This window comes from Piliocolobus tephrosceles, chromosome 1, assembly GCF_002776525.5.
Source record: "Piliocolobus tephrosceles isolate RC106 chromosome 1, ASM277652v3, whole genome shotgun sequence".
NCBI classification, from domain to species: Eukaryota; Metazoa; Chordata; class Mammalia; order Primates; family Cercopithecidae; genus Piliocolobus; species Piliocolobus tephrosceles.
This window is the reverse complement of record NC_045434.1, coordinates 132,807,534-132,823,075: the sequence shown is the minus strand read 5'-3', so window position 1 is coordinate 132,823,075 and position 15,542 is coordinate 132,807,534. Positions and strand designations below refer to the sequence as shown.

The following is a 15,542-nucleotide window of genomic DNA, read 5'->3' as shown; positions in this document are numbered from 1 at the left end:
AGGAAGGAAGGAAGGAAGGAAGGAAGGAAGGAAGGAAGGAAGGAAGGAAGGAATGCAGGCAGGCTTATTTCACTTAACATAATGACCATGAATTCAACCCAAGTTGTTGCAAATGACAGAATCTCATTCTTTTTGATGGCTGAATACTATTCCATTGTGTATATGTAAGCATTTTCCTTATCCATTCATCTGTCAATTAACACTTAGGTTGTTTCCAAATCTTGACTATTGTGAAGAGTGCTGCAACAAATGTGGAAGTGCAGATATCCCTTTGATATGCATATTTCCTTTTGGGGTGGTATATGCTCAGCAGTAGAATTCCTGGATCATATGGTAGCTCTGTTTTTAGTTTTTTAAGGAAACTTGTGATTTGAGCTCCTTATATATTCTGGTTATTAATCCCTTGTCAGATGGATAGTTTGCAAATATTTTCTCTTATTCTATGGGTTGTCTCTTCACTTTGTTAATTTTTTTCCTTTTTTAAGTTAATGTGATTTGACTTGTCCATTTTTGCTTTGGTCACTCAGGAAATCTTTTTCCATTCCAATGTCAAGAGTTTTCCTAATGCTTTCTTGTAGTAGTTTCATAGTTTGAGGTCTTAGATTTAAAACTTTAATCCATTTTGATGTGATTTTTGTATATGGTGATATATAGGGATCTATTTTCATTCTTCTGCATATGAATATGCAGTTTTCCCAGCACCACTTATTGAAGAGATTTTTCTTTCCCTCATGTATGTTCTCAGCACCTTTGTCAGAAAAGAGTGCTCTGTAGGTATATGGATTTGTTTCTGGGTTCCCTAATCTGTTCCATTATCTACATGTACGTTTTTATGGCAGTAACATGCTGTTTGGGTTACATAGCTTTGTAGCATAATTTGAAGTCAGGTTATGAATCTTCCAGTTTTGTTCTTTTTGCTCAGGACAGCTTAGGCTATTCTGGGTCTTCAGTGGTTCCATATAAACTGTAGGATTTATATGGAACCTAAATAATTTTCTCTATTTCTGTGAAGAATGTCATTGATATTTTGATAGGGAATTCACTGAATCTGTAGATTTCTTTGGGTAGTATGGACATTTTTTAAATGTTCATTCTTCAAACTCATGCACATGGAATAACCTTTCCATTTTTGTGTACTCTTCAATTTCTTTCCTCAGTGTTTTATAGCTTTCATTGTAGAGCATAACCATTTGAAGACGGAGGAAGGAACACATTTAAAAATCTCTGGAAATTATTCTAAGGGTAAACATTAAACTATGAATACTGATTCACTGTGTTAGATACTTATTCACTGTTAGAATTAATAAGTAAATCAATATTGAATTCCTTACATACAGCCAGGATGCAAAATACATCCTCTAAATCCTATTCCATCTTTCATTAATTGTCTAGTGAAAATATTTAATAAGAATCCAAAAAGAAAGTTTTCCACAATAAATTAAATGAAATATTTGGGTTGTGAGTATAGTTGAGTGTTGATGAGGCAGGAAATTAAAGAAAAATACAATTAAAAAGAAAAAGAAATAAGTTTTCCTGTATTAGGCTGACTTGTCCCAGAGGCAGCAACAGGTACAGACCAGACCCAGGAAAAGTCTTGATAATGTTATCTAATGTGCTCTGGAGACTCTCCCAGCACTCCCTCAACATAGGGAGAAGAAAAACTAATTTTCCTTTGTTTAATGGAATAAGTTTTTAGATTCCTGTTCTCTGTAACTAGTGACTTCAAGTATTCTGTTTTATCTAAGAAGTAGAGTGAAGGTCATGAGAAGCCTGAGTAGGCCTGAACTACAGCTGCCTGGGCACCATAGTGAAGGTTATAAGATAAACCAGTATAAGGTTCTTTAGAGCAAAACTTAGATAACAGACATCTGGGTTGCTTGGAAAGGGTCATATGCAATCCTGAGTTTGTCCTGCCTCTATATCTCTGCTTTCACACCACTGTAAGCTTGCTTCAAGCTAGCCCATCTGCTTTTGTGAAGTGTGTATGAAAGTCAAGTGCTGTCTTTGCATGTAAGTCTGCTGGGGCCTGAGTGCACTCAATAAAAATTATCTTGTTTTAATCCGAGGTCCCTCTCTCGTCCTCCTGGATCCCGCAACATTGATAAGTCACTGTCATGCTAACATTTTTTATAATGAGCTCCTTTGATAATACTTCATAACTTTCTCAAATGATACAGATTTTGCCTCCTCTCTCGCTGTCACACACAAAACTTTTGGCCATACTGGGGAATCTTATGATTATCCCTTATAATTGCAAAACTCTAGAAATTTTCATTTATTTTCCCTCTTCTCTTGCAGACAAGGGAACACCCCAGACATGGCATCAGAGATCCATATGACAGGCCCAATGTGCCTCATTGAGAACACTAATAGGTGACTGATGGCGAATCCGCAAACTCTGAAGATCCTGTCTGCCATTAAGCAGCCTGTGGTGGTGGTGGCGATTGTGGACCTCTACTGCACGGGCAAATCCTACCTGCTGAACAAGCTGGCTGGGAAGAAAAAGGGTGAGTGGCATGATCAAAGCTCTGCCAAGTCCCTTCTGTCCATCTACACAGTCAGCATCCATTACGAGGATGTGAGGAGAGAAAGTTAGAGATGAGGATGAATACTGAAAGCTAACTTTCCATTCACAGTCGGTCTTCTTATCTTCACGCTGTTCCAGGGGATAAGATTAAATTCATTAATTATTCCCGTGATACATTAGTTTCCCTTTCAAAAGCACAAATTATGCCTTTCCTAAAAGGAGTAAGACTGTAATAAAAATAATTAATGTACATAATAATAACTATAATAAACTATACAATGTTTGTTATAATTTTTATGCCATAACAGCAAGTTTACAATGATCTTTAAGGTTGAAAAAATGTTTCAGTCTGTATTGGATATTCTTTTTTATTGTTGTAAAAAAAAACATAAAATTTAACCTCATAACCATTTTTAAGTGTGCAGTTCTGTGACATTAATTAAATTTACACTGTTATACAACTGTCACCTCCATCCATATCCAGAACTCTTTCATCTTGCCTAACAGAAACTCTGTACTAAATAAACAAAAGCTCCACATCAACCCATTGCCTGCCATCATTCTACATTCTATCTCTATGAATTTGACTACTACAGAAAACTCATATAAGTGGAATCATTCAATATTTGTCCTTTTATGACTGTCTTATTTCAATTTATATGTCTTCAAGGTTCATCAGTGTGTTAGCATGTGTCAAAACTCTTCCTTTTTAAGGCTTAGTAATTGTATGTCTTTGATAATTTATTTATCTCTTCATCCGTCAATGGCCACTTGGATTGCTTCTACCTTTTGTCTACTATAAATAATGCTAATAGGAACATGAGTGTCCGAATATCTGTTCAAGTCCCTGCTTTCACGTCTTTTGGGAATATATCCAGAAGGGGAATTGCTGGCTTATGAAGTCATTCCACGTTAACTGTTTTTTTAAAGAAATCACTATACCATTTTCCACAGTGACTGTACCATTTTACATTCCTAACAGAAATGCACAAGAGCTCTAATTTCTCTACTTCCTCACCAACATTTTTTATTTTCAGTGTTTTTTTTTTTTTTTTTTTTTTTTTTTTTTTATAGTGTCCATAGGAATGGATGTTAAGTAGTATCTGGTTGTGGTTTGGATTTTGATTTCCGTAATGACTAGTGATATTGAGCATCTTTTCATGTGCTTATTGACCACTTATATATCTTCTTTGGGAAAATGTCTATTCAAGTCCTTTGTTCATTTATTAATCCGGTTGTTTATTTGTGTTGCTTTGTAAATTTTTTTATATTTTCTAGATATCAATCCCTTATCATACACGTTTAGCAAATCTTTTCTTACATTCTATGTGTTGCCTTTTTTAACTCTGTTGATACAGTCTGTTAACACACAAAAGTTTTAAATTTTGATGAAGTCCAACTCATCTATTTTTTCTTTTATTGACTATACTTTTGGTTTCTTATTCAAAAAAATCATTGCCAAATCCAATATTATAAAACTTTTGCCCTTTGTTTTCTTCTACAACGTTTATAGTTTTAACTCTAATGTTCAGCTCTTTGATTCATTTTGAGTTCGTATTTTTAAGTTATAAGGTAACAGCCCAACTTTTTTAAGGAGATATCTCATTTCCTCAACATCATTTGTTAAAGAGACTATCCTTTCTTCATTAAATGATCTTAACACCTGTACTGGAAATCATTTGACCATATATGTCAGAGTTTATTCATGGGCTGTTTTTCTATTCCATTGGTTTATATGTCAGTCTTTACACCAGTACCATACATGGTTTTGTAATACGTCTCAGAAGTCAGAAATTGTGAGATTCCAACTTTGCTCTTCCTTTTTAAGATTATTTTCATCATTAGGGGATCTCCAGAAATTTCATATGAAAGTTATGGTGGATTTCTCTATTTATACAAAGTAATTGGATTGTTGGTAGGTATTACATCAAACCTGTATATCATTGTGGGTAGTAGTGACATCTTAAGAATATTAAGTCTTCTAATCCATAAATGCAGGATGCCTTTCTAATAATTTATGTCATCTATAATGTCTTTAAAGGGTGTTTGAAGTTTTCACTCTACAACTCTTTTGCCTACTTGGTTAAGCTTATTCCTAGGTAGTTTATTCTTCTGATGCTGTTAAATGTGATTGTTTTCAAAATTTCCTTTTCTTTTTGTTTAGGAAGAAAATTAGAATTCCTGTTCTAATTCTATTTTTGTACACTGGCAACTGATTTATCCATATTGACTTTGCATGCTGCAACTTTGATGAATCCTTTTAAGAGTTCTAATAGGTTTTTGTGGAATATTTAATGTTTTCTACAAATTAGATACTACTGTCAGCAGACAGATAATTTTACTTTTTCATTGCCAATTAGGATGCTTCCTTTATGCTTTTTTTGTCTAATTACTCTGGACAGGACTTGCAGTGTTCTATGGAACACAAATGGCAAAAGTAGGCATCCTTCTCTTGTTCCTGATGTTATAGGAAAAGCTATGAAGCTTCATCATTAAATGTGAAGTGAGCTGTGGGTTTTTAATATGTGGCCTTTATTATGTTGAGGTACTGTTTTTCTATTTCTACTTTGTTTATTGTTTTTATCATGAAAGCCTCCTGAATTTTTCCATGCATTAGATATTCAAATTTCCTATTTCTTTGATTGTAACTAAGTCAGATGAATAGTGATTGTCGTTTTGATTCTCTCCTAACCTTAAATATGCTACCTTTTCCTTCAACTACCAGAATTGCCTGTTACTAGATCTCCATCTCTGGTCTTCTCTCTCCCTTGCAGGCTTCTCTCTGGGCTCCACAGTGCAGTCTCACACTAAAGGAATCTGGATGTGGTGTGTGCCCCATCCCAAGAAGCTAGGCCACATCCTAGTTCTGCTGGACACTGAGGGTCTGGGAGATGTAGAGAAGGTGAGACTCAAGGATCCAATTGTGGAGTGAGCCCCTCTTCTCTGAATATTTTATGCACTGTTTCATTGTTTATTAACTATTAACTACAGACCATAATATGTGGGGTTTAACACAGATGCATAAAGGGAGCACAAATAATCCCAGTGCCATGAGTCTTATCCTGCAGAGAACTTTAGTTAAGAATCTGGGTGCTAAAGTCCCATGACTTTCTGTTTAAATTTAAATTCTGTCACTAATTCAGTACCCTGAGAAAATTGTCTTATTTTATACTCAGCATTCTAATCTTTAAAATTTATGAAAAAGATCTATGTTGGCCACATAGTATTATTTTGAATATTTAATGAGATAAACAGTACATTTCAGGTGTAGATTAATTATTCAATAAAATAGCAACTAATAGTATCAATCTTATATGTGAATTTTGTTATTGAAAAAATATGAGAAAATTTTAAATTTACATTGTACTCAGGCCTTAAAATGCCCACCAACCTTGAATTTTAATTTTACAATTATCTTTTGATGATCATTAGAAGACTTAATAAGGATCATTGTAACCCAAAAACACTCGTCGAAAAACTACCCAAAAGCGACATCCTACTGAGAATACTTTTTGTATTTGGCTTCCTTTGATATGTCATTAGTGCTAAAGAACAAACAAACAAAAAAGACCAAAAACCCTCTAACATATGAACATAGTTTTACTACTGTTACTCTGGAAAGTGCTGTGACAATGAAACTTGCTCCTGACTCCAGTATGTCTTGACTTCCAGCGAGACAACCAGAATGACTCCTGGATCTGCGCCCTGGCCGTCCTCCTGAGCAGCACCTTCGTGTACAATAGCATGAGAACCATCAACCAGCAGGCCATGGACCAACTGCAGTATCCTTTGTGACCCACAACAGCACCAAGGTCAGAGGGGACACCTGTATTCATAAACCAGCTGCCTGACTGTGAATCCTGATGAATCAAGCTCAAGAGGAGAAAACATAAAATAATGCAAGTACAGAGGAGAGATCCCATGTATCCACTTTAGAAATGACACTTAGGTTAGGAGCAAAGGAAAATGGAAGGTTTGGGAATGTGTTGAATATGGGATGAGGTCCCTGTTCATTTTGTCACATTTCCTTAGTTAGCTACTCAGCTATGTGACAGCGCTGACACATCAAATCTGATCAAAATCCTCACCTGATGAGAATGAGAATGAGGATTCAGCTGACTTTGTGAGCTTCTTCCCAGACTTTGTGTGGACACTGAGAGATTTCTCCCTGGACTTACTAGCAGAAGGACAACCCATCACAGCAGATAGTACCTGACATACTCCCTGAAGCTGAAGCAAGGTAACAGAGAGCTTCAACTGATAAATGAGGATGAGAAAACAAAAGAAATTATCATTTTTCAGTTTACTATTGCTAGTTTTCCCAAATTTGCAGTTTTCTATGTCTTCAACTGGCTATTCCTATAAATTAATGCTGTTGAATATCTGAATTAATAGATTTTATTTTAAATTACATTTGTCCTTGTTCTAAAACAAGTTTCTTGTTCTTTCACCTATGTGTATGCTATGATTAGGTTAATTTTATCTCCCTGCCTAGGGTTTGTGATCTTCTATTTAGCCATAGAATGTGGAGCAAAATGGATATTTATTTAAAGAACATAGACTAAAATATGAACGTGTGCTAGTCCAAGCACTGGCAAACGACAGCCCAAGACAAATCATGGCCAATCCTTCCTGCCAGCTGTCTTTGTAAATAAGGTTTTCTTGGAATAACGCTATGCCCACTCATTTACAGATTTTCAAAAACTGTTGTCATGCTCCAGTAACAGAGTTGAGTATTTGGAAAAGAGACCACCCAGCCTGAAGAGCCTAAAATATTTACTATTTGGCCCTTTACAGAAACACTTATATTAGACAATTTTATGATTTTTTTATGTTTTTCTAGGTACCAGTTAAATAGATAAAACTTTTCTTTTCTTTTCTTTTTTTTTTTTTTTTTTTTTTTTACCAAGCTCAAGTCCAACCTTCTCTGCCTAAGTCAGTATTTACACATGAATAAAATGCTTCCTCAAATAGAGAACAATAGCTTCCAACTTTTAGGCTGTTTTGTGTGTGTGTGTGTGTGTGTGTTTTTTTTTTTATACTTTAAGTTCTAGGGTACATGTGCACGACGAGCAGGTTTGTTACATATGTATACATGTGCCATGTTGGTGTGCTGCACCCATTAACTCGTCATTTACATTAGGTATATCTCCTAATGCTATCCCTCCCCCCTGCCCCCTACCCACAAGAGGCCCCGGTGTGTGATGTTCCCCTTCCTGTGTCCAAGTGATCTCATTGTTCAATTCTCACCTATGAGTAAGAACGTGCAGTGTTTGGTTTTCTGTTCTTGCGATAGTTTGCTGAGAATCATGGTTTCCAGCTGCATCCATGTCCCTACAAAGGACATGAACTCATCCTTTTTTATGGCTGCATAGTATTCCATGGTGTATATGTGCCACACTTTCTTAATCCAGTCTGTCACTGATGGACATTTGGGTTGATTCCAAGTCTTTGCTATTCTGAATAGTGCTGCAATAAACATACGTGTTCATGTGTCTTTAGAGCAGCATGATTTATAATCCTTTAGGTATATACCCAGTAATGGGATGGCTGGGTCTAATGGTATTTCTAGTTCTAGATCCTTGAGAAATCACCACACTGTTTTCCACAATGGTTGAACTAGTGTACAGTTCCACCAACAGTGTAAAAGTGTTCCTATTTCTCCACATCCTCTCCAGCACCTGCTGTTTCTTGATTTTTTAATGATTGCCATTCTAACTGGCATGCTATTGTACACAAAGGTGCTGCTCAGGAGGACTGCCATTCTAACTGTGAGATGGTATCTCATTGTGGTTTTGATTTGCATTTCCCTGATGGTGAGTGATGATGAGCTTTTTTTCTTGTGTCTGTTGGCTGTATGGATGTCTTCTTTTAAGAAGTGTCAGTTCATATCCTTTTCCCACTTTTTGATGGGGTTGTTTTTTTCTTGTAAATTTGTTTGAGTTCTTTGTAGGTTCTGGATATTAGCCCTTTGTCAGATGAGTAGATTGCAAAAATTTTCTCCCATTCTGTAGGTTGCCTTTTCTCTCTGATGGTAGTTTCTTTCACTGTGCAGAAGCTCTTTAGTTTAATTAAATCCCATTTGTCAATTTTGGCTTTTGTTACCGTTGCTTTTGGTGTTTTAGACATGAAGTCCTTGCCCATGCCTATGTCCTGAATGGTTTTACCTAGGTTTTCTTCTAGGGTTTTTATGGCTTTAGGTCTAACACTTAAGTCTCTAATCCATCTTGAATTAATTTTTGTATAAGGTATAAGGAATGGATCCAGTTTCAGCTTTCTATATATGGCTAGCCAATGTTCCCAGCACCATTTATTACATAGGGAATCCTTTCCCCATTTCTGGTTTTTGTCAGGTTTGTCAAAGATCAGTTGGCTGCAGATGTGTGGTATTATTTCTGAGGGCTCTGTTCTGTTCCATTGGTGTATATCTCTGTTTTGGTACCAGTACCATGCTGTTTTGGTTACTGTAGCCTTGTAGTATAGTTTGAAGTCAGGTAGTGTGATGCCTCCGGCTTTGTTCTTTTGGCTTAGGATTGTCTTGGCAATGTGGGGTCTTTTTTGGTTCCATATGAACTTTAAAGCAGTTTTTTCTAAGTCTGTGAAGAAAGTCATTGGTAGCTTAATGGGGATGGCATTGAATCTATAAATTACCTTGGGCAGTATGGCCATTTTCACAATTTTGATTATTCCTATCCATGAACATGGAATGTTCTTCCATTTGTTTGAGTCCTCTTTTATTTCACTGAGCAGTGGTTTGTAGTTCTCCTTGAAGAGGTCCTTTACATCCCTTGTACCTTGGATTCCTAGGTATTTTATTCTCTTTGAAACTATTGTGAATGGGACTTCATTCATGATTTGGCTCTCTCTTTCTCTGTTACTGGTGTATAAGAATGCTTGTGATTTTTGCACAATGATTTTGTATCCTGAGACTTTGCTGATGTTGCTTATCAGCTTAAGGAGATTTTGGGCTGAGATGATGGGGTTTTCTAAATATACAATCATGTCATCTGCAAACAGGGACAATTTCACTTCTTCTTTTCCTAACTGAATACCCATGATTTCTTTCTCTTGCCTAATTGCCCTAGCCAGAACATCCAACACTATGTTGAATAGGAGTGGTGAGAGAGGGCATCCCTGTCTTGTGCCAGTTTTCAAAGGGAATGCTTCCAGTTTTTGCCCATGCAGTATGATATTGGCTGTGGGTTTGTCATAAACAGCTCTTATCATTTTGAGATACATTCCATCAATACCGAATTTATTGAGAGTTTTTACCATGAAGTGCTGTTGAATTTTGTCAAAGGCATTTTCTGCATCTATTGAGATAATCATGTGGTTTTTGTCTTTGGTTCTGTTTATGTGCTGGATTACGTTTATTGATTTGCATATGTTGAACAAGATGAAGCCCACTTGATCATGGTGGATAAGCTTTTTGATCTGCTGCTGGATTCGGTTTGACAGTATTTTATTGAGAATTTTTGCAATGATGTTCATCAGGGATATTGATCTAAAATTCTCTTTTTTTGTTGTGTCTCTCTCTGCCAGGCTTTGGTATCAGGATGATGTTGGCCTCATAAAATGAGTTAGGGAGGATTCCCTCTTTTTCTATTGATTGGAATAGTTTCACAAGGAATGGTACCAGCTCCTCCTTGTACCTCTGGTAGAATTCGGCTGTCTATCTGTCTGGTCCTGAACTTTTTTTTGGTTGGTAAGCTATTAATTATTGCCTCAATTTCAGAGCCTGCTATTCGTCTATTCAGGGATTCAATTTATTCCTAGTTTACTCTTGGGAGAGTGTAAGTGTCCAGGAAATTATCCATTTCTTCTAGGTTTTCTAGTTTATTTGCATAGAGGTGTTTGTAGTATTCTCTGATGGTAGTTTGTATTTCTGTGGGGTCAGTAGTGATATCCCCTTTATCATTTTTTATTGCATCTATTTGATTCTTCTCTCTTTTCTTCTTTATTAGTCTTGCTAGCCATCTATCCATTTTGTTGATCTTTTCAAAAAACCAGCTCCTGGATTCATTGATTTTTTGGAGGGTTTTTTGTGTCTCTATCTCCTTCAGTTCTGCTCTGATCTTAGTTATTTCTTGCCTTCTGCTAGCTTTTGAATGTGTTTGCTCTTGCTTCTCTAGGTCTTTTAATTGTGATGTTAGGGTGTCAATTTTAGATCTTCCCTGCTTTCTCTTTTGGGCATTTAGTGCTATAGATTTCCCTCTACACACTGCTTTAAATGTGTCCCAGAGATTCTGGTATGTTGTATCTTTGTTCTCATTGGTTTCAAAGAACATCTTTATTTCTGCCTTCATTTTGTTATGTACCCAGTAGTCATTCAGGAGCAGGTTGTTCAGTTTCCATGTAGTTGAGCAGTTTTGATTGAGTTTGTTAATCCTGAGTTCTAGTTTGATTGCACTGTGGTCTGAGAGACAGTTTGTTATAATTTCTGTTCTTCTACATTTGCTGAGGAGTGCTTTACTTCCAACTATGTGGTCAATTTTGGAAGAAGTGTGATGTGGTGCTGAGAAGAATGTATATTCTGTCGATTTGAGGTGGAGAGTTCTGTAGATGTCTATTAGCTCCGCTTGGTGCAGAGTTGAGTTCAATTCCTGGAGATCTTTGTTAACTTTCTGTCTCGTTGATCTGTCTAATGTTGACAGTGGGTTGCTAAAGTCTCCCATTATTATTGTATGAGAGTCTAAGTCTCTTTGTAAGTCTCTCAGGACTTCCTTTATGAATCTGGTTGCTCCTGTATTGGGTGCATACATATTTAGGATAGTTAGCTCTTCCTGATGAATTGATCCCTTTACCATTATATAATGGCCTTGTCTCTTTTGATCTTTGATGGTTTAAAGTCTGTTTTATCAGAGACTAGGATTGCAACCCCTGCTTTTTTTGTTTGTTTGTTTGTTTTCCATTTGCTTGGTAGATCTTCCTCCATCCCTTTATTTTGAGCCTATGTGTGTCTCTGCATGTGATATGGGTCTCCTGAATACAGCAAACTGATGGGTCTTGACTCTTTATCCAATTTGCCAGTCTGTGTCTTTTAATTGGACCATTTAGTCCATTTACATTTAAGGTTAATATTGTTATGTGTGAACTTGATCCTGTCATGATGATATTAGCTGGTTATTTTGCTCGTTAGTTGATTCAGTTTCTTCCTAGCGTCAACAGTCTTTACATTTTGGCATGTTTTTGCAATGGCTGGTACTAGTTGTTCCTTTCCATGTTTAGTGCTTCTTTCAGGAGCTCTTGTAAGTCAGGCCTAATGATTACAAAATCTCTAAGCATTTGCTTGTCTTTAAAGGATTTTATTTCTCCTTAAAATCCTTTTTATGAAGGATTCACTTATGAAGCTTAGTTGGGCTGAATATGAAATTCTGGGTTGAAAATTCTTTTCTTCGAGAGTGTTGAATATTGGCCCCCACTCTCTTCTGGCTTGTAGAGTTTCTGCCAAGAGACCTGCTGTTAGTCTGATGGGCTTCACTTTGTCAGTAACCTGACCTTTCTCTCTGGCTGCCCTTAACATTTTTTCCTTCATTTCAACTTTGGTGAACCTGACAATTATGTGTCTTGGAGTTGCTCTTCTCAAGGAGTATCTTTGTGGCATTCTCTATATTTCTTGAATTTGAATGTTGGCCTGCCTTACTAGGTTGGGGAAGTTCTCCTGGATGATATCCTGCAGAGTGTTTTCCAACTTGGTTCCATTTTCTCCGTCACTTTCAGGCACACCAATCAAATGTAGATTTGGTCTTTTCACATAATCTCATATTTCTTGGAGGCTTTTTTCATTTCTTTCCACTCCTTTTTCTCTACACTTCTCTTCTCACTTCATTTCATTCATTTGCTCTTCAATCACTGATAATCTTTCTTCCAGTTGATCGAGTCGGTTACTGAAGCTTGTGCATTTGTCACGTAGTTCTCGTGTCATGGTTTTCATCTCTATCAGTTCTTTTAAGGTCTTCTCTGCATTGATTATTCTAGTTATCCATTCATCCATCCTTTTTTCAAAGTTTTTGTTTCTTTGCGCTCGTTGCGTAGTTCTTCCTTTAGCTCTGAGAAATTTGATTGACTGAAGCCTTCTTCACTCAACTCATCAAAATCATTCTCCATCCAGCTTTGTTCCATTGCTGGCGACGAGCTGCGTTCCTTTGGAGGGGGAGATGCACTCTGATTTTTTGAATTTCCAGGTTTTCTGCACTGCTTTTTCCCCATCTTTGTGGTTTTATCTGCCTTTGGTTTTTGATAATGGTGACGTACTGATGGGGTTTTGGTGTGGGTGTCCTTTCTGTTTGTTAATTTTCCTTCTAAGTCAGGACACTCAGCTGCAGGTCTGTTGGAGTTTGCTTGAGGTCCACTCCAGACCCTGTTTGCCTGGGTATCAGCAGCGGAGGCTGCAGAAGATAGAATATTGCTGAACAGCAAGTGTTGCTGTCTGATTCTTGCTCTGAAAGCTTTGTCTCAGGGGTGTACCCATCGTGTGAGGAGTGAGGTGTTGGTCTACATCTAGTGGGGGATGTCTCCCAGTTAGGCTACTCAGGGATCAGGGACCCACTTGAGCAGGCAGTCTGTCAGTTCTCAGATCTCAACCTCCATGCTGGGAGAACCACTGCTGTCTTCAAAGCTGTCAGACAGGGACTTTTACATCTGCAGAGGTTTCTGCTCCTTTTTGTTTAGCTACACTCTGTCCCCAGAAGTGGAGTCTACAGAGACAGGCAGGCCTCCTTGAGCTGCGGTGGGCTCTACCCAATTCGAACTTCCCGGTGGCTTTTTTTTACCTACTTAATCCTCAGCAATGGCGGGCGCCCATCCCCCAGCCTTGCTACCGCCTTGCAGTTAGATCTCAGACTGCTGTGCTAGCGGTGAGGGAGGCTCTGTGGGCGTGGGACCCTCCAGGCCAGTTGTGGGATATAATCTCCTGGTGTGCTGTTTGCTAAGACCCTTGGTAAAGTACACTATTAGGGTGGGAGTTACCCAATTTTCCAGGTGTTGTATGTCTCAATTTTCCTCGGCTAGGAAAAGGAATTCCCTTCCCCCTTGTGCTTCCCAAGTGAGGCAATGTCTCATCCTGCTTCAGCTCTCACTAGTCGGGCTGCACCAGTGAACTAGCATTGACTGTTTGACATGCCCCAGTGAGATGAACCTGGTACCTCAGTTGAAAATGCAGAAATCACCCATCTTCTGTGTCACTCATGCTGGGAGCTGGAGGCTGGAGATGTTCCTATTCAGCCGTGATGGGCGCCCCCCCATATAAAACTTTTAATCTGCCCCAACTCTGTATCCAGAAGTTCTTCCCAAAGAAGAGATGCTTTATCTTTGATCGGCCTGTTCACCGCAAGAAGTTTGCCCAGCTCACAAAACCACGTGATGAAGAGCTGGACCTCGAATTTGTGCAACAAGTAGCAGACTTCTGTTCCTACATCTTGAATAATTCCAAAACTAAAACTCTTTCAGGAGGCATCAAGGTCAACAGGCCTTGTAAGTCCCCTTCCTAGTACTTCTGCTCATTGTTTAAGACTAGGGCAGCATAGAATAGCTTCCACCTAGTTTCAGCTTTGAAAAATCCCAATCTACTACTATATTTATGTTAAATTCTAGATGGCACCAATGTTTCTAATATATATTGTTAGTCAAATTTCCAGTCTAGGAAAAGGCCAAGGGAAAAAAAGTTCTATTGCTTAAAATTGCCCTAGTGAACTGGACTTGCACATGCAATACAGTAGCCCCTAGACAAGTGTATCTATGTAAACATAAATGTAAATAATTTAAATAGGGAAAATTTAAAAGTCAGTTCACACGGCTGTAATTCAAGGACTCATATCTACATGTACTTAGTGGCTAGCACACTGAACAGCACATATAGAATATTTCCAGCATTACAGAAAGCACTTTTGGACAAAACTGTGATAAAATAAACTAAATGGATGACTCCTTTTTACTGGAATAGTGTCATTTGTTTCATACACATTGATCAAATGCTTACTATGAATAGACTGAAGATACAGACATAAATGAAATAGATATGGTTCCTGTCCTAACGATGCTTGGGGTTAAAATGGATGCAAACATTCAATTAACACAAGTCTATGTAATGTAGTACAAGAACTCAAGTAACTCAAGTACAACAAATGTTGGTATGCATGCATATCTTCTGAGGGTCTTACCAAAGAGAAAAGTCTAATTCAATAGATCTTGGACAGGGTCTGAGAGTCTGTATTTCTAGCAAGCTTCCAGGTGATACTGAGGACATTGATGCTATGAGGAAAAGAGATGGTATTTGACATGCTCAGAATTACACGGAATAGAGACTTTCTTTACTATAAGAAACATTAGCATCTGTTCTCCATATGCAGGTCTAAAGAGCCTGGTGCTCACCTATGTCAAGGGCATCAGCAGTAATGATCTGCCCTGCTGGAGTATGTAGTCCTGGCCTTGCCCAGATAGAGAACTCAGCTGCGGTGCAAAAGACTATTGCCCACTATGAACAGCAGATGGACCAGAAGGTGCAGCTCCCCATGGAAACCCTCCAGGAGCTGCTGGACCTGCACAGGGACAGTGAGAGAGGGGCCACTGAAGTCTTCATCAGGAGTTCCTTCAAAGATTTGGACCATCTACTTCAAAAAGAGCAGTAATTTTTGTCTCAAATTTATATGGTTTAGGGTCATGGAAGCCAATATACTACAAGGAAAGAAAATGAATATCTATTTCCTAGCTTTCATTCCAAGCAGGGCATAGTCCAAAACTCAGACCCCAGTAACCTTCCTGATCTAGCTGCTTTGCTAGAGTTAATCCTTTTGGGTAAATCACATCCTTGGTAATATCCCCAACTATAATCTAAGAGATTATCATTAGTGTTCAGTTGTGTCTCCAAGACTCTCAGGTAGCTCTTCAGGTAGCAGTGGTGAGACTAGCTGAATAGATTAAAACTTGGGTTATTCATTTCTGTAGCCAAATATCCTGATGAGGATAACTTAGGTATTGTTTTTGCCTTTTGGGAGAAGGAAATATGGGCCTGATAGGT

General features: G+C 37.9%; 1 pseudogene; it reads left to right on the top strand.

The window, feature by feature from the left end:
* The first annotated feature begins 2,302 nt into the window (after window positions 1-2,302).
* On the top strand, window positions 2,303-15,153 carry LOC111539218 (annotated as a pseudogene).
* Window positions 15,154-15,542: the final 389 nt, after the last annotated feature.